This window comes from Pinus tabuliformis, chromosome 9, assembly GCF_031772625.1.
Source record: "Pinus tabuliformis cultivar Carrire ecotype Pingquan chromosome 9, CPIR1, whole genome shotgun sequence".
NCBI lineage: Eukaryota > Viridiplantae > Streptophyta > Pinopsida > Pinales > Pinaceae > Pinus > Pinus tabuliformis.
Genome location: NC_142307.1, coordinates 1,877,597,680 through 1,877,619,578, shown reverse-complemented (window position 1 = coordinate 1,877,619,578; position 21,899 = coordinate 1,877,597,680). Strand labels below are relative to the sequence as shown.

General features: G+C 37.7%; 1 pseudogene; it reads right to left on the bottom strand.

Annotated features, from left to right (window-relative positions):
- The window catches only part of LOC149156400 (boron transporter 1-like), a 49,289-nt pseudogene extending 28,015 nt beyond the window's left edge, over positions 1-21,274 (bottom strand).
- Positions 21,275-21,899: the final 625 nt, after the last annotated feature.

Below are 21,899 nucleotides of genomic sequence, written 5' to 3'. Positions count from 1 at the left end.
GCTAAGAAACCTAGGTATGGACACCACCGTGTTTACAAAAGGAATTCATGTTCATGCATTGAAAGAAGAATGGGTCAGTCTGCTGTTAGTTATCCAAAAATTTATCACTTGCGAAGGACGCTTTGGTTCAATGTATATGTACCATGCTAGACTATTGATGAATTTCTTAGAGAGTCAAACTCTTAATTTTCCTTATTTCTTACTGTTGAGTTTGAAAAAGATGAGTATTACAGTCCAAAAACACATAGACAATATAGAACCAGATCTATATCATCATGGACTTGTAAAGATTCTCATTAAGGACCAACTGAAGAAAAACAAAGATACCTGGGAACAATTCTTGATAAGAAACTACTTTCAAGAGCCATCTGAGGCATCTGAAAGTAGTACACCAAAGACACCAAGAAAGAGTAGGAGAAAATAAAAGAGTGCCATAGTCCAAGACTCTCCTACTACAGAAACTCAAGAAGTTGGTCAAAAAGAAAAAGAGAATAGAACTAAGGACAAGAAACAGAGAAAAGTGAAAGGCAAAAGAAACATACAAGAAGTCTACCAATCACCTGAGCCATCTATAGAGGAAGATTATCAAACACTGTCGGAGAGATTAGCGCATCTTCAAGAACAGGCTGCTGTAGCAAAGAAAAAGGAAAAAGGGAAACAGAGCATACAAGAAGGAAGTACTAGTCCACCATACTTAAGGAGAAGCACCAGGCTAAGAGGAAAGGGGAGTAAAACAGAAGTAAAATGGCCCCACTTCATTGACTTGGGTGGGGAAACACCCGAGAAACCTGCAGCTGGCCGTACTCCACCTCGTCCTTAGCCAAGTATCGTAACTAGTCCCCCACATGTTGATGAAAGCCCTTCTCGGCCAGTGCTAAAGAGCAGTCCTCCTCCTCCATAAGATTTTGAACTCAGTCCAAGAAAAACACCTGAAATAGATCCTAGTCAACAGGAGATATATGACTACCTTGAATCTTTAGAAAAACCAGTTGCAGGTCCAAGTACCACTCTGCCCCACATGACACCAGATGCACAAGTTCAATCCTTAAAGCAAGAGGTGTTTGAATTAGAGGTTCTAAATAGGCATATGAAGCAATAAAATGAAGCACTTCAGGAGCAGAGTAAAGTAGATAAAATTATTCATGATAACACTATGCTTCATTTGGGACTATGGCAAAAGAAAAACAAGAAACTGAAGAAAAAGTGCAGAAAGTTGAGCAGAGAATTGATCAATCTCAAATTTAGAGGTCTAATAAGGAAACCCAAGATGGTGGTAGCACCAAAGAAGAAGAAAAGAGGACTAGATGTCCTGGCAGAGGCTTCAGAACATATGGATTAAAGGGGAATGACTAAATTTTGGTTGCATGAGGACATGCAACACCTTCACAGTGGAGGTATGTTGAGTCCCAAACCCTACATCTTCCCTATATACCTTTTCAGCCTTCTTTTCCATTTACTTGATCCACCAGGCTGTCAAATCATTGCATATTAGTCTAAAAAGAGCTTATGAAATGGTTTCCTAACTATGTTTATGACTGTTGTTTGATTTAGATTTTTGTTCAATCAACTGCGGAAACTTGTCACTTTCCGTAGCCAGCTCAAGTTTTCGCAGCCATTTTGTTAAAGACTATGTTACAGGTGTCCAATGGAGAATCTGGCCACATGGGCAAGCTGCAAATGACATGTACATGGAGCGTGTCCCCTTGGTTCAGCCGAATCACTCACAAACAACCATGGTCAAAGATGGTCAAGGAGGGGTCAAACTAAGATTTTTGCGGTGGCACGACTCTGTTTTGCCCACGTGAAGTTTTGCGTGGCAAGATCCTCAATTTCCGGAGGTGTGCTAACACCCGTGGAGCAATCTGTGAACCGAATCGAGCAGCCACCACTCCATGGATTTATCTGTCATGATTACCATACCGCTAGATCTTAGGCCGTGGAGATTTACGTGTCTATTTGGCAGCTTAGAATCTAGGAATGAGTTATAGAATTTTCACTTATAAATAACGCGTTATCATACGCCGGATAGTTAGCTTTTGATATGTAATCTTGACTGTGTTTTCCGAGCCCACTGTACCGTGCTCTATTTCCATGTTTTTACTGCACTTTAATATATGAGAAGACAACATTCTTGAGTTCAATTTGTGACTAAGTGTTGATTGGCTGAGGTTGCAGAGGGTCCATGTACACCAAAGCTCTGTATCTACTGTATATTTTCTCGCTTTCTTTCATTATGTTACTGCTTTTATAATCATTTCTTGTACATATTACGCTGTTCTAATATTCATGTTAACTGCTGTCCATATTTTCTTTTATGTTTTCTCATGACTGTTAGCTGATCAGTGCTTTTCTTTCAGGTTCTTGTAGGCAGCCCGGGCAAATTACATATTTTTAATGACTACCGACATGAGATTTTCTTGTAGGCAGCCCGGGAAAATTACATATTTTTAATGACTACTGACATGAGATCATCTTGTCCTTTCTGCTAATTCATTTACTGAGTTTTAATTCTAGCATTGTCATTTCTTTCAGTTTTGCTTTTCTTATTTACTTTTCTGCCACTTAGATATCATATTACTCATCTGTTTATGATTTCCTTCCTATAGCCAAGCGACTCAATTAGTGAGGAATCAGAATATTATTTGATGTAGTAAGATTTAGTTTTCTTTCCTGCAAGTTAGTGATTAAACTACTTATGTCATTTTCAAGAATCGAAATATGAATGAGTAGTTAAATCTTAGTTTCTTTTTATGCAATTTGATTTCCTACAATTTATATATCATATTACTCAGCTTTTTTATTATTAATTCCTATAGCCAGAGCGAGTCGAAAGGTGAAGGGTCAGAATGTGGGTTGAAGCAATGTGATTTAGTTTTCTTTTCTTTCAGTCTTTGAGTTGCTTTGAGTTCAGTTTTTATTTTCTTTTCATACAGCAGTAAGGATACTGGGCCATTGTCACTAGTTCACTGTTTTGGTACATTTCTTTCCTTTTGAGAATTGATTTCATCACAGTCAGTTGAAACCTTCTTTTTGAGAACTTTAAAGTTTGGAAAATCATTGTAGAAATCACCATTACCATCCATACTTGACTTTCAATTTCGCCATCTCACACTAGGGAATCCACGGGAGATAAACCCATAAACAAACCAAAAACTCAAAAATGACAAAGAACTAAGAAATCGGTTATCTTGCATATACAGTGCACTTCACTTCAGCAGTTTACGACTCCCGGATTGACATTTTAAATAGCAATTTAGGACACACTAAATTGGCCAAACATTTTGGCGTCGTTGCCGGGGAAGTGAAACTAGGTAGCTAATTTCTTAAAAACAAAAAAACAAGAAAATTTCAAGGAAGGAAAAATTGATAACTTCTCAAAGTATGCTCTCCTCTTGCACTTAGTGTGAACTGGAGGATCAGAAAAGAGAGAGTTATTAGTTTAATAATTTCTTGAGTATGCTCTCTTCTTGCACCTAGAGCGACCTGGAAGATCAGAAAGAGGATTATTAGCCTGACTTGAAGAAAAATAAAAAAAATGACATGCATAGAGCAAGAGATTCTAGGGGAAGGTTTTTAGTTAGGGCCAAGAGTTCAATTTTTACAACTCCATCTACTTCGAGGAATAGATAAGAGACACCTCCATCATCTCCAACTCACACTCCTAGCCTTAGGATTCCTGGAATTCAAGAGGCAGTAGTTGAATTAGGAGACTCTCCCACACCATCCATCGAATATGAATTAGGAAAAGACCCTTTCTTTACTTCTATAGGAAAACACATTGTAATTGAAGAAGTAGAATCACCTGAGGAAGAAGAGGGAGAAATTCCTCCTCGTTCGCCATTAGTAGAGGAACCAGACGACTCTGGAGTCTCTGAGGAAACTATCATGACAGAGAAAGTAGTAAACGGATTTGGTAGAGGTAGAGGTAGAGGAGGAGGAGGAAACAATGGAGGAGGTAGAGGTAACAATGGGGGAAATAGGGATGGAGATAACTCATTCGGATTTCCTATAGTTGATGGGGATTCTCAAGCAACAATGAAAAACATCTCACCATCTATCCTCCCAAACTTTCATGGGTTAAGAAATGAGGATCCTGAAACATTTCTATTCGAGTTTGAAGTCGTGTGTCGAACTTATGATTATCTGGAAGACTCTCAAAAACTCAAATTGTTTCCTTCAACATTGAAAGGAGCTGCTTTGAAATGGTTCATGGGATTACTCACTCAATCCATTAGGACTTGGAATGATATGAAACAAAAAAATTTGGATAGATACCTGGACAATTGTATGCCCACCAATCACAAGGATGAGGTATTCAAAATGGTGCAAGGAGAAGATGAAAGCTTGGAGGATTTACTTGAAAGATTTCAATACAACATGAAAAGAGCAAAAATGAGTAACTTAGATGAGGAAACCTTGAAAGCCCTTCTATTAAAAGCCATTAGAGATGAATGGATAGATATTTTGAACATGATGGGAAAAGGAGATATATCTCAACTTCCACTTCATGATATAGCAGAGCTATGTGTCCATCTCTCAAGAGGAAAATCTAAAACCGGAAAAGGGCCTAGAGATCCTTCTCTCATTAGAGCAAACAAATCTACAACTGGACTAGTAAGTAGGTCTAAGATTGGCAACATGCTTGATGAATTCAAAACTGATATCTTAGGGAGTCTTAGTGAGCAACTAGACACCCTTAAAATACAAAACAAGCAGAAAGCAGAAGCTAAAGCTTTGGCCATCTTTTGCCCAAAATGTAGAAAGAAACATGCTCTAAGGGAATGTCCCTTGGATGAAAAAGTTGTAGAAACATGTGTGATTTGTTCAGAAAACCATGAGACCAAGGATTGTCCTTCAATTCCTGGGCTCAAAGCTGTCTTTCAAGAAGATCCAAATTCAATTGAGTCTCTCTGTTTTGTTGCAAGGAGACCTTGGCAGGGGCAACAAAACCAAGGGTTTAATAACTCTATGAACTTTCAACCCCCACCAAATTGGAATCCTTGGCAACAACCTTGGTCCCAACCTCAAAATCCTTTTCAATCATGGGTACAAGGTATGCAAAATCCTTATGGGATATTTGCTCAATTTTATCAATATCCTCCATCTTTTCAAAATCAACAAGCTCCACAACTTTCAAATCAAAATCCACAACTATCATTGCCATTTCCACCACAACAACGACCTTCTCAACAGAATCCAAATTCTCAACTCTTGCTTCCATTCCAACAGAAGCCAAATCAACTACCTTCCCAGCCATTGCCGAACCCCAACAATAAAAACCCTCAAAATGCTTACATGGTAGAAGGACAAAAATTTCCTACCTATATGATTATTCCTCTCAATGATGTACAACTCAGATCTGGTAGAGTTTTAGATAAGCCTTCTATAGATGCTCAAAAGAAAAGCATTTATAAGGAAGATTCTCTTGAAGCCAATAAAGATTCTGAAGCATCTCTTCAAAACCCAAGCACTCAAAAAGAAAAGGAAAAAGAGTCAACCCCCACAACTCCTATAGTTGAGTAACCTGCATCTTCATCCACACCTCCTTTTCCTGAAAGATTACAAATTGACAAAGGGGTGGAAAAACAAATCTTGTTGCCTGACTATGATTTTATAGTTGAATTAAAGAATGTTTGTATCAAGATTCCCTTGTTACAAGCCATTAGAGAGATTCATATTCTAGCAAAAACAATAAAGGAGTTGAGTCTTAAAAGACCAGGAAGGAAACCAAGAGATACAAGAAGAATCCACCTGGTAGGAAAAATTGCAGATATCATGATGGGAAAAATTACTATGCAGAAGTATGTAGATCTCGATAGTCCAATTGTCAAAACACATATCAATGGGGTAGAAATTCCAAATACTTTGATTGATTTAGGGGCTGCTATCAACATCATGAGTAGACAGACTATGGAACAGCTAAAACTTCCTAATCTTCTTTTTACACCTATTTTACTGCAACTTGCAGACCGATCAATTATCAAACCAGATGGTGTACTAGAAGACATTTCGGTCTCCTTAAACTCTTGGGAATATCCAGTAGATTTCATGATTTTAACTCCCAAGAGTAATTTAGGAGGACACCCTCTCATTTTAGGAAGACCTTGGCTAGCCACAGCTGATGCTTTTATCAGTTATAGGTCTAGGGATATGTATATTTCTGATCGTATTTCGACAAAGAAATTCAATTTGTATCCTCCAGCAAAAGCAATGACAGAAATAGGAGATAATGAGTGGGTTGATGATGAGGATACTATACAACCTGTCTTTACCATTTCTGAAATCAGTGAAGATAGTCAAATTCTGAAAACATTAGAAAACTTTGAGACATCTTCAGAATATGACCACACACAATTTCAGTTAGCTTCTGACATTGAGTATCTATCATCTAGACAAATTTCTCTTTTCTCTATGGAAGAGTTTGGTAGTTCCGCCATTGAGATATTTCCAGGTAAAACATTGAATATCAACAAAAACTTGGAAAAATCACAACAGGGAGAGCTAACCAAAATCTTGCAAAAACATTCTACTGCATTTGCATGGGAGTATACCGATATGAAAGGTATTGACCCTAAAACTTGCATTCATCACATCTATATCGAGGAAAATAGTAGACCAATCAGACAACCTCAGAGAAGGATGAATCCAAACCTTAGGGAAATAGTGAAAGAAGAGCTCCAAAAACTACTCAATGTAAACTTAATTTATCCAATTTCAGATAGCCAACAGGTTTCTCCTTTGGTTATAGTACCTAAAAAGAATGGTAAATGGAGGGTATGCATTGATTATAAGGAATTTAACAAAGCAACTTTGAAGGATCACTTTCCTTTTCCCTTTATCGATCGGGTATTAGATACTTTAGTAGGCAAAAAGTATTTTTCATTTTTGGATGGGTTTAGTGGCTATAATCAGATTCAGGTAGCACCTGAAGATCAAGATAAGACCACATTTACCTGTCCCTGGGGAACTTTTGCTTACCGAGTACTTCCTTTTGGATTATGTAATGCACCCGCAACATTTCAAAGGGCAGTACTAGGAATTTTTTCTGATCTAATCAATGATTGTGTAGAAGTTTATATGGATGATTTTACAGTTTATGGTAATTCATTTGAAGAGGAGTTAGAGAATTTGGAAAAAGTCCTTATAAGGTGTAAAGAAACAAACCTTTCATTAAGTCATGAAAAATGCTTTATGATGTTTACTGAAGGGATTGTTTTGGGACATCATATTTCAGGGGATGGGATTAAAGTTGATAGATCAAAAGTCGAAGTCATCTCCAAGTTCCCTATTCCAAATTCTCAAAAGGATGTTAGAAGTTTTCTTCGATTTACTGGATACTATAGAAGATTTATAGAAAACTTCACCAAAATAGCACCTCCAGTCTTCAAATTACTTACAAAAGACTGTGAATTCAAATGGGATCCTGATTGTCAATCTGCATTTGAAACTTTGAAAACAAGAATATCTTAAGCACCCATTTTGAGAGGGCCAAATTGGAAACTTCCTTTCCATATTTCTACAGATGCTTCAGATACAGCTCTAGGAGCTGTGCTAGGTCAAAAGGATTTAGTTCCTTATGCCATTTACTACACCAATAAAAATTTTACTCCCACTGAGTTGAACTATACTGTGACTGAAAAAGAGTTCTTAATTGTTCATGCAATCAATAAGTTTAGACATTATATAACAGGCTATGAAGCTTTTGTCCATACTGATCATTCTGCAATTAGATATCTAATGGAAAACCTGTTACTAATGGCAAAGTTACAAGATGGCTCTTACTTTTACAAGAATTCAATATTACTGTGTTGGATAGACCAGGGAAACAAAATAGAGTAGCTAATTTCTTGTCTAGAATCCAAAATACTAATGAAGATTCTCTTGTAGAGGATAAGTTTCGAGATGAATATTTATTTGTAGTAACTATTAAGACTCCTTGGTATGCAGATATTACTAACTATTTGGTTACAAGGAAGCTACCTCCACATTTATTTCCTGGTGAAAAAAGAAGAATTATTCAGGAGAGTTCGAATTATTCATGGATTTCTAACCAATTGTTTAAAACAGGGCTAGATTGTGTGATCAGAATATGTGTTCGGGAAGATGAAATGCCTGACATCCTCAAGGTATGTCATGATGAGCCATGCAGTGGACACTTTGCTGACAAAAGCACGGCCTATAAAATTATTTCTTTAGGATATTATTGGCCTTCCCTCTTCAATGATACAAAACAATATGTCAGAAGGTGTGACAACTGCCAAAGAGTTGGGAGACCGACTCTTTCAAATGAAATGCCATTACAACCATAGGTACTCATCGAACCCTTTGAAAAATGGGCTTTAGATTTCATTGGACCCATTAATCCACCATCTAGACAGAAGAAGTATATATTGGTATGCACTGATTATGTCACTAAATGGGTAGAAGCCAAAGCATTGCCTTCTGCTACTGAAAATTTAGTTGTTAATTTTCTTTATGAGGATATTTTTACTCGTTTTGGTGTCCCAAGAGAAATTGTGACAGGTCAGGGAATTCAATTTACATATAACTTGATGGAGAAGCTGATGGAAGAATACAAAATCAAGCACAGAAAATCTACTCCTTACCATCCGCAAGAAAATGGCGAAGTGGAGTCTGCAAATAATGTTCTTGAGAGCATCATCACCAAAACTGTCCATCTACACAAAAGAGATTGGGCAGAAAGGCTTCCTGAAGCCTTGTGGGCCTACAGAACTACATGGAGGAATACAATAGGACATTCTCCCTATGAACTTGTTTATGGGAAAGAATTCCTTCTCCCCATTGAGTTTCAAGTCAAGACTTTCAAGATAGCAGTTCAGTTGGGGATGAATCTATCAGAAGCCCAAAAGCACAGAATGGAGCAGCTGAATGAGCTAGATGAGATCCAACAAGAAGAAATTTTAAGGACTGATCTAGTTCAACATCAAAGAGCTAAGTGGCATGACAGATACATCAAAGAGAAAAAGTTTCAAGAGGGAGATTGGGCACTACTGTTTGATTCCAAGTTTAAAGACTTCAAAGCTAAATTTCAGACCCATTGGCTTGGGCCATATGAGATTGACAAAGTCTTTAGCAATGGAGCGGTAAGAATCAAGACCATTGATGAATTTCAAACTCCTCTTATTGTGAATGGCCACCGATTGAAAATTTATCATAAGCCACTCTCAAAAGAGGAATTTGTCAAAATGTTCCAAGAGAATTCTGCAATAAGTCTGGTGGAGAAGAATCCTTCTTCCCCAACAGCCTAGCCTTTGTTTCTTTCAGTTAAAAAAAATAAAATAAATAAATAAATGTATAAGCCTGAAAACCAATCAAAGGTTGGCGGTCTTATGCAGAGAATGTAGAGTGAAAATCAGGGACACCTGACACTCTATATTTTCCAAAAAAAAAATCTTCTCTCCTTCATTTTCCATATTCACCCCACCTCATTTTCCATTCCACTCCATCTCCATCTCATTTTTCATTTCACTTCACTCTGCTTCATCTCACTCCATTTCATCAATAAATGTCCCTTTGAGGACCATTTTCACTCAGTTAGTTATTTTCTAACTATCTTTGTTCAGCTAAGTGGGTGATGTCTCAGTTTCCGTAGCTGGAAGCAGTTTCTGCAGCTAGAAGTAGTTTCCGCAGCCAGAAACGATTTCCGCAGCCACGACCACTCTATTTTTCAAATTTACAGTCAAATGTTAGTGCAATAATCATGAAAATGTAGGTGTAACTGAGCATATGCTATGAAGACATGGAGCATCTCCAAGACATCAAGGAAGAGCAGTTGGTTAAAAGCTAATGAGCAAGAAATGACAAGGTTTCCAAAGGTATGAGCAAAATTTTTTAATCAAATAAAAATTAAAGTCATGATTATGCATAGTTATCAAACCATAAAAGCTCTACTATGTGCAATGATAGCTCCATTACCCACTACCATTCCACGATATTATTCCGCACACCGTGCATTCATTTCTTAACGGTCTCATGATTGATTTTCGGGTTTAAACTCATAGTGGACTGCACTTTCATTCACCACCTGTAATCATGAGATGTGACCTATCCCATTACCACTCCTCTCCACCACATTTCCCGCAGCCATCCATTAAAATGTGTAATATTTCGTACGCAGCCATTAATTCAAAAATCTCGACTTCACTCCATTCACTTACCATTCTATTAAAACCATCTTCTTCACATACATCTGCACTCCATTTTGTGAACTCATTGCGGCTGTTCATCCTCTTTTCCCCCTGTAATCCCGAAGCACTCCCGTTACCTGCTATCCCTCTACCGATTGCAGCCACTGTATTTTGCCATAAACCCTGCAACCGAGCCTCCTTCCCTCTACTAAACCCTCACACGCAATTGAATTCTCGATTGAAATTCGAAACAGAGGAAGGAATGGGAAAATTACTAAGAGCAGAACCAAAAGGACCGAAATATTTAGAAGGTTACCCTCAAGCAAAAGATTTGCTGAAGAAAGCCAAATCGTTACGCTTCATCCAAAAATTTAAGGGCTATAATAAAGAGGTAACCAAAGCCTTTGCACAGTCTTTCGATGGCCAAATGGTGGAGATTGGAGACTTGAAGCTCACGGTGACTGAAACAACAGTAGCAGCTGCCATAGGCTTACCCCAGGAAGGTGAGCGATGGTTTAAAAACAAAAGCGTGGATGAACAAGCATGGAGAATTATGCTATGAAACCTAGGTATGGACACCACTGTCTTTACAAAAGGAATTCCTGTTCATGCATTGAAAGAAGAATGGGCCAGTCTGCTGTTAGTTATCCAAAAATTTATCCCTTCCGAATGACGCTTTGGTTCAATGTATATGTAGCATGCTAGACTGTTGATGAATTTCTTAGAGAGTCAAACTATTAATTTTCCTTATTTCTTACTGCTAAGTTTGAAAATGATGAGTATTACAGTCCAAAAACACATAGGCAATATAGAACCTCATCTATATCATCATGGACTTGTAAAGATTCTCATTGAGGACCAACTGAAGAAAAACAAAGATACCTGGGAACAATTCTTGATAAGAAACTACTTTCAAGAGCCATCTGAGGCATCTGAAAGTAGTACACCAAAGACACCAAGAAAGAGTACGAGAAAAGAAAAGAGTGCCATAGTCCAAGACTCTCCTACTACAAAAACTCAAGAAGTTGGTCAAAAAGAAAAAGAGAACAAAACTAAGGACAAGAAACAGAGAAAAGTGAAAGGCAAAAGAAACATACAAGAATTCTACCAATCACCTGAGCCATCGATAGAGGAAGATTATCAAACACTGTCGGAGAGATTAGTGCATCTTCAAGAACAGGCTACTATAGCAAAGAAAAAGGAAAAAGGGAAACAGAGCATACAAGAAGGAAGTACTAGTCCACCATACTTAAGGAGAAGCACCAGGCTAAGAGGAAAGGGGAGTAAAACACAAGTAAAACAGCCCCACTTCATTGACTTGGGTGGGGAAACACCCGAGAAACCTCCAGCTAGCCGTAGTCCACCTCGTCCTCAGCCCAGTATTGTAACTAGTCCTCCACATGTTGATGAAAGCCCTTCTCGGCCAGAGCTAGAGAGAAGTCCTCCTCCTCCACAAGATTTTGAACTCAGTCCAAGAAAGACACCTGAAATAGATCCCAGTCAACAGGAGGTATATGACTACCTTGAATCTTTAGAAAAAACAGCTGCAGGTCCGAGTACCACTCTGCCCCACATGACACCAGATGCACAAGTTCAGTCCTTAAAGCAAGAGGTGTTTGAATTAGAAGTTCTAAACAGGCATATCAAGCAAGAAAATGAAGCACTTAAGGAGCAGAGAAAAGAAGATAAAATTATTCATGATAACACTATGCTTCATTTGGGACTATGGAAAAAGAAAAACAAGAAACTGAAGAAAAAGTGCAGAAAGTTGAGCAGAGAATTGATCAATCTCAAATTCAGAGGTCTAATAAGGAAACCCAGGATGGTGGTAGCACCAAAGAAGAAGAAAACAGGACTAGATGTCCTGGCAGAGGCTTCAAAACATATGGATTAAAGGGGAATGACTAAATTTTGGTTGCATGAGGACATGCAACACCTTCACAGTGGGGGTATGTTGAGTCCCAAACCTGCATCTTCCCTATATACCTTTTCAGCCTTCTTTTCCATTTACTTGATCTAGCAAGCTGTCAAATCATTGCATATTAGTCTAAAAAGAGCTTATGAAATAGTTTCCCATGTTTATGACTGCTGTTTGATTTAGATTTTTGTTCAATCAGCTGCGGAAACTTGTCACTTTTTGCAGCCAGCTCAAGTTTCCACAGCCATTTTGTTAAAGACTACGTTACAGGTGTCCAATGGAGAATCCGGCCACATGGGCAAGCTGCAAATGACATGTACATGGAGCATGTCCCCTCGGTTCAGCCGAATCACTCACAAACAACCATGGTCAAAGACGGTCAAAGGAGGGGTCAAACCAAGAGTTTTGCGGTGGCACGACTCTGTTTTGCCCACGTGAAGTTTTGCATGGCAAGATCCTCAATTTCCGGAGGTGTGCTAACACCTGTGGAGCAATCCGTGAACTGAATCGAGCAGCCACCACTCCATGGATTTATCTGTCATGATTACCATACCGCTAGATCTCAGGCCGTGGAGATTTACGTGTCTATTTGGCAGCGTAGAATCTAGGAATCAGTTATAGCATTTTCACTTACAAATAACGCGTTATCATACGCTGGATAGTTAGCTTTTGATATCTAATCTTGACTGTGTTTTCCGAGCCCACTGTACCGTGCTCTATTTCCATGTTTTTATTGCACTTTAACATATGAGAAGACAACATTCTTGAGTTCAATTTGTGACTAAGTGTTGATTGGCTGAGGTTGCAGAGGGCCCCTGTACACCAAAGCTCTGTATCTACTGTATATTTTCTTGCTTTCTTTCATTATGTTACTGCTTTTATAATCATTTCTTGTATATATTACGTTGTTTTGATATTCATGTTAATTGTTGTCCATATTTTCTTTTATGTTTTCTCATGACTGTTAGCTGATCAGTGCTTTTCTTTCAGGTTCTTGTAGGCAACCCGGGCAAATTACATATTTCTAATGACTACTGACATGAGATCATCTTGTCCTTTCTGCTGATTCGTTTACTGAGTTTTAATTCCAGCATTGTCATTTCTTTCAGTTTTGCTTTGATTATTTACTTTTCTGCCACTTAGATATCATATTACTCATCTGTGTATGATTTCCTTCCTATAGCCAAGCGACTCAATTAATGAGGAATCAGAATATTATTTGATGTAGTATGATTTAGTTTGCTTTCCTGCAAGTTAGTGATTGAATTACTTATGTCATTTTCAAGAATTGAAATATGAATGAGTAGTTAAATCTTAGTTTCCTTTTATGCAATTTAGATATTATATTACTCAGCTTGTTTATGATTACTTCCTATAGCCGGAGCGAGTCGAAAGGTGAAAGGTCAGAATGTGGATTGAAGTAGTGTGATTTAGTTTTCTTTGCTTTCAGTCTTTGAGTTGCTTTGAGTTCAATTTTTATTTTCTTTTCATACATCAGTAAGGATACTGGGCCATTGTCACTAGTTCATTGTTTTGGTACATTTCTTTCGTTTTGAGAATTGATTTCGTCACAGTCAGTTGAAACCTTCTTTTTGAGAACTTTAAAGTTTGGACAATCATTGTAGAAATCACCATTACCATCCATACTTGACTTTCAATTTCGCCATCTCACACTAGGGAATCCACAGGAGATAAACCCATAAACAAACCAAAAAATCAAAAACGACAAAGAACTAAGAAATCGGTTATCTTGCATATACAATGCACTTCACTTCAGCAGTTTAAGACTCCCGGATTGACATTTTAAATAGAAATTTAGGACGCACTAAATTGACCAAACAATTTGATGATATCATGAATGAAGATCCAACTTGGTGAAGTAAATTGATCCATGCAATTCATCCAATAATTCATCAATGACAGGAATGAGAAATGTATCTTTAATAGTGAGCTTGTTGAGGTCCCTATAATCTGGACACATGCACCATGATCCATCCTTCTTGTGAACCAATACTACTGGAGTAGAGAACGAACTTTGACTAGGTTTAATTATACTAGCCTCTAGCATTTCGTCAACCATACGTTCAATTTCACTCTTTTGGACATAGGGACATCTATAAGTCCTGATGTTTGGAGGAACACTTCCTGGAATCAAATTAATAGCATGATCATGATCACGAATAGGTGGGAGGCCTTTGGGAGTCTCAAATACCTTGGAATTATTGTCCAAGACTTTTTGGAGATCTAGAGAAATGGATGATTTCGATGTGGCCACCTCTAGTGAACATAATTGTACAATTATGCCTCATTGTTCTTTCTTTAGAATCTTTGTCATTCTGTTAGAGTTGATTATCTTTCTCGGTTTCCCTGCGATACCCCTTAATTGAACTTCCTTTCCTTCTGAAGAGAATTTCATTAAAAGTTCTTGAAAATTAAAAGCTATTGTACCTAAGGATTGTAGCCATTAGACTCCTAGTCCAACAACAACACCACCCATTGGAATGGAAAGCATTGGGCTATTAAATACATATTCTCCCATGTATATCTTAATATTATGGCACTTTCTTGAGCAATTTATGGTTCCTCCACTTGCAACCATCACTTGACACTCTGGTGCTGGATATAGGAAGCAATTCAATTCCTTGGCTATCTTACAATGAGTAAAATTATGGGTACTTCCTGAATCAATCAACACTATTACCTTTTTCTTCTTGATATGCCCTTCTATATTGATAGTTTGAGGACTGGTAATTCCCGCCAATGCATTACAAGATATGGTCGAATTCATTTCTTCTTTTTCTAGGGATTTTTCATGGTGTATATCCTATTGTTTTGACATTTCTTGTTCCTTTTCTTCCTCTTCTTCACAATCTATGTAAAATAATTTCTTCTCTGCACACTTATGACCTTTAGTGTTTTTACTATCACAACTGTAACAAAGCCCTTTTGCTCTTTTTCTTCTAATTGTTGTGGTGTCAACCTTGTAGGTTGTAGATGGCTGGGGGTAGCAACACTTCCATCTTTATGATTATGAGTGGTAGGCTTCCTTCTTGCCATAATTTTTCTTTCCATTTTTCTTGCCAACCCGAATGCCTTCTCCATTGAATCTGGTTCCCAAAGGAGAACCTCATGTTGGATGTTATCTTTTAAAGTCCCTATGAACAGACCAATCCTATCCTCCTCTGGAATATCTTTTACCCTTATATTCAATTTTTGGAAGTCCTCAATGTGCTCCATCATTGAACCCTTTTGTTTGAGATTTATCAATTGGCTAAAAAAAGTGTTTCTTTTTGTATCCTCATAATGTGCTATCATTTCATCCGTAAAAATAGCCCAAGTGACAATTTGTTTACGAGAGAAAATCCATTAATACCATACAAACTGATTTGGTTCCAAATATAAAGTTGCAATGCATACCTTTTGTGTGTTTTTCACATTATGGAGATTGAAAAATTGCTCCATCTGTAGTATCCATGTTCTGGGATCCTTGCCATCAAACTTCCTCATATCGATCTTTGGAACATGGTGGTTCTTCGATCCAATGTTAGAGTCTATGAAATCATGATTAACATTTATTTTGTTCTCATCATGAGTTTCCTTTACTACCCTTTCGCCATTAGTGAGCATTTCTTATAGAAATGGTGGCCTGGCTGCAGGTGTTAGTGAAAATCGTTCAAAACCGGAAATAATTTCTACTAGTTCAGGCTGAATCTCTTTTTTGGTTTCCTACAGAGTATGAGACATCTACCTCCAAAGTTATCTATTATGCTAAATTAGCAGAACTGCTTAATTTCCCCCCAACAAAAAGTGCCTTACAATTCCTTAAAAACATCGTAAATCACAAATGAAATTTTCTCAGGGCAAGGTTCATTTACTTATGACTGATGTGATGCGAGATTGATCTAACCGTCAGCAGTCTTCAGTGATCCAATGGCCACTATGATATTGCACGGGAATCTGTGCGATGATTATCCACCCTCATAAAGCCGATGAGGTTTATAAGTCCTCAATTTATAAAAGTTTGGGTCTGGCACATAGATTAACATTCGTTCATTTTTAATCCTCATATCCATCAGATAACAGTGGCCATTAGATCCTACGGCTCACGGGACTTCTATTAACACACGAGTTAAAACCAGGGCCAACCCCCATTGTTGACTGTGACGTAAGGCATTGAAAATGAATTCAATGTTCAGCAATGATTGCGGCGTTTCAACCCGATCAAGGAATCCGTACACATTCAAACCCTGCAGTTGCTAATAAACAACGAAAGGTGATTAAATGCGATCACACAGAACTCTAAGTTTTCAGGGTTAAACTAGAATTTCAATAATACACAGTGATATTATGGAGGGATGCAACACCTTCGGGATTGACCAAATATACACAGAAATACACAGAGATATAATTTCTGCAACTAAATCTTATATGGAAAAACAAGCCAAACCAGTCAAAATCCCCTTACAATGATCCAGAACTTACATAAGTATTGGTTCATTTAACAACCAAATCCTAAATTAAAGGATCGAATTAACTAATCCTATCTAATCTGCATAATATTCTCCTCGAGAATCTCCACTACATCTAACTACTTGAATTTATTACATGATAACCCAAATCCCAGATTCTAGTTCAAATCCTGACTAGAAATCTTTGTAAATTGACATCTAAAGGACCCCACTCCTTTGCTTGTAAACTTTTTTTGTATTTTTGGAATAATTTAGAAGCCTTTTTCATTTAAGCCTCATTCTCCTACATCAAACTCCTGAGGAAAAAATTCTTCATGGGCTCCTGTCCAGGAGCTCTTCTACAGAAATGCCCAATTTTTGTAGCATGGCATCTGTCACCCAAGTAGCATCAGTAATTGGTTGATCTTTCCACTTGAACAAATACTGAAAATACTCCTGTCCCCTTGTCTTCTTCAACAATTTCTTGTCCAGAATACTCTCTGGCTGCAATTCCTTTGCTGTAGGTAACTGTTTTACCCAATCAATTTCTTGTTTCTCTTGGTCTTTTGTCATGTCATCTGCATTTTCACCTTCATACCTATACCAATCAACAAAATTGAAAATTGGAGATATTCCAATATCAGGGAGTAATTCAATTTCATATGCATTTGCAGAAAATTTCCTCAATACTCTGCATGGTCCAAGTTTCTTGAACTTTAATTTTTTATACTCTCTTTTTGGAAATATTTCCTTCCTCAGGTGGGCTAAAACCAAATCTCCAACTTCAAAGTTAACTTCTCCTCTCCTCAAGTCTGCTATGCTCTTGTACTTTATGTTGTTTTCCTGTAACTATTGTTTTACCTGTTCATGTATTGCATGCATCTCTGAAGAAAAATCTTCCCCTTCAGCACTTCTCATCTCAGCTTTTCCCAGATTTCTTAATTCAGACACTCCCCTTGGGTGCATTTTTTAAACTATATGGAATGGACTCTGCCTTGTACTCCTATTAGGAGAGTCATTATATGCATATTCGGTCTGTGCCAATAATTGATCCCATTGTTTTGGATGTTCACCTGTAAGACATCTCAGAAGATTACCCAAGCTTCTGTTTACAACTTCAGTCTATCCATCTGTCTGAGGATGATAAGCAGAACTGAAACTCAGTTTAGTTCCAAGCTTCTTCCACAATGTCCTCCAAAATGTCCAACAAATTTGGAGTCTCTGTCTGAAACAATACTCTTAGGTAACCCATGCAATCTTACAATCTATTTAAAAAACAGATTAGTAATGTGAGTAGCATCACTGGTTTTATAACATGGAATAAAATGTGCCATTTTTGAAAATCTGCCAACCACAACATAAATTGAATCATTTCCTCTTTCAGTCTTTGGTAAGCCCAAAACAAAATCCATGCTTACCATATCCCAAGGTCTATCTAGAATAGGTAATGGAACATACAACCCTGTGTTTTGGCTTCTTCCTTTTGCATACTAACATACTTTACAATTTTTCACATACTTCTCCACTTCAGTCCTCATCTTCGGCCAGAAATAAAACCTGTTCAACTGCTCATAAGTCTTGTCTGCACCAAAATGTCCTGTAAGTCCACCACTATGCTTCTCCTTGATTAAATTTTCCCTCATAGAACAATTTGGTATGCACAACTGATTTCTTTTAAACAACAACCCATCTTGCAAGAAATAATCAAGCCACTTACTTCTGTCTAACAAAACAGGATTTTTACAAGCTTCAAATGCCTCTTTAAAATTTAGATCTTTCTCATATAACTCTTAAAGGAAATCAAAACCCAACACTTGAATTTGACTTTCTTGAACTAAAATGCTTTTTATACTTAAGGCATCTGCTACTTTTTTTGATTGACCAGTTATATGTTTTGATACAAAATTAAAACTTTGCAGGTATTCTACCCATCTAGCATGCTTCTGGTTAAGCTTTGGTTGTTGCATAATGTACTGTAATGCACGGTTATCTGAATACAATATAAACTCCTTGGACGTCAAGTAATGTCTCCACTTCTTCAAAGACTGCGCCACTGCATAAAACTTTTTATCATAAGAAGAATATTTCTTCTTTGATTCATTCAGTTTCTCACTGAAATAAGCTACATGCCTGTCCTCCTGACTCAAAATAGCTCCAATTGCTTCTCCACTGGCATCACACTTCACTTGAAAGGGTTTATTAAAATCAGGAAAAATCAAAATAGGTTTCTGAGTAATCTTTCTCTTCAACAGCTGGAAGTTATTTTCTACTTCAGCATTCCATTTAAATGGTTGTTTGTCCTTCTTTATTGTGTCAATAATTGAAGCATTAATCTTACTAAAATTTCTTATGAATTTCCTGTAAAAACTAGCAAGACCATGAAAAATTATTACCTCCAAGACACTTTTTGGTGAAGGCCACTCCATGATAGCCTTGATCTTCTCTGGATCCATCTTTAACCCTTCAACAGAAACAACAATGCCCAAATACACGAACTCCTCCTTCATGAATGAAAATTTCTTTAAATTTAACAGTAATTTTTCTTGTTGTAGCCTTTGTAAGACATAATTTAGATGTCTCACATGTTCCTCCTTAGATATGTTGTAAACTAATATATCATCCAGATATACTATTACAAATTTACCAATAAATTCCTTCAGAACTTCATTCATAAGCCTCATGAACGTACTAGGGGCATTCGACAATCCAAAAGGCATTACTATCAACTTATATAATCCTTCATTAGTTTTAAAAGCAGTTTTCCACTCATCTCCCTCTCTAATTCTGATTTGATGATAACCACTTTTTAAATCTGACTTTGTAAAATATCTAGCTCCACTCAAACAATCCATCAAATCTTCGATTCTAGGTAAAGGAAATCTATACTTGATTGTTATCTTATTGATTGCTCTCGAGTCAGTGCACATTCTCTAGCCTCCATCCTTCTTTGGGCTCAACACTGTTGGCACTGCGCAAGGACTCAAACTCTCTCTAACCAGTCCCTTGTCTAATAGTTCCTGAACATGTTTTTGGATTTCTTCATTCTCTGTGGGAGTCATCCTGTAAGCTACTTTATTTGGTAGATTTTCTCCTGGAATCAAATCTATGCGATGACTAATTTCTCTAATGGGTGGTAACTCATTCGGCAAATCATGTACAATGATATCACAATAACTGTCCAGCATCTCTTGAATTTCAATTGGTAAACCTGAAACTTTTGGGGAAGTAATTATTACCTTAGGTTTGCAAACCAACGCAAAATTCACCTCATTTTCGTCCATCTACTGTAAGTACTCCCTTCCACTTAGCAAAAGGGTCTTTGGTTCATGTTTCTTCGATGTATCTTCTTCTTCCATCAGCAACATTGTATGATTGACACCATCTTTGCTGAATTTGTAGGTGTTCTTCTTTCCATCATGCATAGATCCTCTGTCATACTACAATGGTCTACCCAACAATATATGACACACATCCATAGGCATTACATCACACAAAATTTTATCTTTATACTTGCCCAACTGCAAATCCACTTCACGTTGTTCATTTACTAACAATTGATGTCCCTTTTGTAGCCATGACACCTTGTAAGGTGTTGGATGTTTATTTGTCCTCAATTTCAACTTCTCCACCACTTCTGTAGAGACCAAATTATCAGTGCTGCCACTATCAATTATCATCTGACAGCATTTTCCTTGAACCTTTCACACAGTCTTGAACAAAGTCTTCCTTTGTGCCGGTTCAACAACTTCCTTTGCTGGCTTTAGCAATACTTTGTTAACTACCAAAGATTCTCCTCTCTCTAGTACATTTTCTTCTTCTATCATCGTTGCTGCTTCCTCTTCAATTTGAGCAACAATTGCATTTCTCTGAGGTGTTCCTGCATTTTCTAGGCACTCATAAGCTCTGTGTCCCAGCTTGTTACATCTGTAACATCTAACTTCTCTTCCTCTTCCTCTGCCTTCTCTTCCTCTGGAAAAACTCCCTCTACCACTTGCATCACCTCCTGTGGGTGCATGCTGACTTGAGTTGTTGCTAGCTCCATCTCCTGGTGTTGTAGATATTCCTCTACCACCTTGTCTTCCCCTTCCCCAGAAAGTACCTCTATTTCTGGAAAACTGCTTCCTCATGAGTTTTTCTTCAACCCCCAACACCATCTGATAAGCTTCTTCTGCTGTTTTAGGAGACAGTACACTTATCTCATCTTGAATGTCCATTCTAAGACCATTCACATATCTAGCAACCTTCTCATATGTATCTTGGATTTGTCCTGCTCTTATACTCACTTTGTAGAATTCCTCTGTGTATTCCTTTATTGTCATAGACCTCTGTCTAAGATTCTGCATCTGTCTAAATAATGTTTGCTGATAGTCACTTGGCAGAAACTTACTTTTCAGTTTTGCCACCATCCTGTTCCAATTCTTAATTGGTTGTTTTCCAAGTCTTCTTCTTTCTGCCTGCACTCCATCCCACCAAAGTGCTGCATGTCCTTTCAACTTTGTGACAACAAACTTCACCTTCTTTTCATCCTCTGTTTCTTCATAATCGAAGAATTTCTCCATGTCATTAATCCAGTCTATCAGCTCCTCAGGATTTAATCCTCCTGCATAAATTGAAACCTCAGTTCTGGGTCTAGATGTGGATCTCAACACTGACTTAAAGAATCTCATCTCAAGAGTAACTTCTACAGGTTCCTCCTCTTCTGCAGCTTCAACTTCAGGTTCACTGACATCTCTAGCATCTGCATCTCTCCCTGTTTCCATTGCTTCTAATCTAGCTTGCATCTATTGCATAGCTTCCATCACTTCAGCATTTGCAACAGGTCTTCCTCTTCTACCACGTCCTCTTCCAACTCTGAAAGCCATGGTGGATTTATTTCTTTGGTCCTTGAGATCCTGTTCAGTGTCTTTAAGCTGCTCTGATACCACAAATGGAGGCCTAGGTGCAAGTGTTAGTGAAAATCATTCAAAACCGGAAACAATTTTTGCTACTTCAGGTTGAATCTCTTCTTGGGTTTCCTGCGAAGTATCAGTCATCTACCGCCAAAGTTATCTATTTTGCTAAATTAGCTAAACTGCTTAATTTCCCCCCAACAACAAGTGCCTTAAAAGTCCTTAAAAACATCGCAAATCTCGAACATAAGTTACTCAGGCCAAGGTTCATTTACTTATGACCGATGCGATGTGAGATTGATCTAATGGTCAACAGTCTTCAGTGATCCAACAGTCATTGTGATATTGCACGGGAATCTGCGTGACGATTATCCACCCTCAAGGATCCAATGAGGTTTATAAGTCCTTAATTTATAAAAGTTTTTGTCTGGCACTTAGATTAACATCCATTCATTTTTAAGCTAGATATCCATTGGATAACACTGGCCATTAGATC